This window comes from Mus pahari, chromosome 14 (assembly GCF_900095145.1).
Source record: "Mus pahari chromosome 14, PAHARI_EIJ_v1.1, whole genome shotgun sequence".
In the NCBI taxonomy this organism is placed as follows: domain Eukaryota; kingdom Metazoa; phylum Chordata; class Mammalia; order Rodentia; family Muridae; genus Mus; species Mus pahari.
In genome coordinates, this window is record NC_034603.1 from 3,599,265 (window position 1) to 3,600,431 (window position 1,167).

General features: G+C 50.7%; 1 pseudogene across 1 annotated transcript; it reads right to left on the minus strand.

The window, feature by feature from the left end:
- On the minus strand, positions 1-490 carry LOC110331178 (annotated as a pseudogene). The gene has a single exon (XR_002381005.2). The product of XR_002381005.2 is annotated as a histone H3.3-like (transcript).
- Between the last annotated feature and the right edge of the window lie 677 nt (positions 491-1,167).

A 1,167-nucleotide genomic window follows, 5' to 3' on the forward strand; every position in this document is an offset into this window, starting at 1 on the left:
CTGGATGTCTTTGGGCATGATGGTGACTCTCTTGGCGTGGATGGCACACAGATTGGTATCTTCAAACAACCCCACCAGGTATGCTTCACTAGCCTCCTGAAGGGCACCGATGGCTGCACTTTGAAACCTCAAGTCGGTTTTGAAATCCTGGGCGATCTCCCTCACCAACCTCTGGAATGGCAGCTTCCAGATGAGCAGCTCAGTCGATTTCTGGTAACGACGGATCTCTCTCAGAGCCACGGTCCCTGGCCTGTAGCGGTGAGGCTTCTTCACCCCGCCGGTAGAGGGCGCGCTTTTCCGAGCCGCCTTGGTGGCCAGCTGTTTGCGGGGGCGGGGGGGGGGGGGCTTTCCCACCGGTGGACTTCCTAGCGGTCTGCTTGGTTCGGGCCATCTTCTTTCACCCAAAGCCGAATCTGGGGCCCTTGCTGGGACCGAAGCGGCGCTGGAAGCGCTCGAACAAGAGCCGCAATCGCCAAGCGGAACGGGAAGATGCTCCCCCAACGAATGACCAAACCGCTCTGCAAGTGTCACTTTCAATGTGCGCTTTAAGATCTTCATCCTAGCTGCCTGGAAGTCAGCCTTCTCCTATTTGCCTTCAGAACAAGATGTTGAACTCTCAGCTCCTCCAGCACCATGCCTGCTTGGGTGCTGCCATGCTCCGGTCTTGATGATAATGGACTGAACCTCTGAACCTGTAAGCTGGCACCAATTAAATGTCCTTATAAGTGTTGCCTTGGTTATGGTGTCTGTTCCTGTCAGTAAAACCCTAACTAAGACAATACTATTAATTGCTATTCTTTCTCATGTGTATGAGTATTTTAGCCGTATATATATTTGTATACTACATGTACACAGTGCCCATGGGGGCCAGGAGAGGACACCAGTCTCCTTGGAACCAGGGTCACAGTGGTTGTGACCTGCTATGTGATTGCTGAGAGCTGAACTGAGGGTTCTGTAGAAGAGCAGCTAGCGCTCTAATCACTGAGCCATCTTTCTAGCCCTTAAGTACAGTTTTAAAACTTACTGTTAATGAGCATGCCATAGGGCTAGCAATGGGATCTCTCTCAGTTGTAAGACTAAACTGTCAAGGTCCTAACTGATACCTCTCAATGAATCTCCCATACCCATTAGAATACTATTTTTCAAGAACACCAGATACATACACAG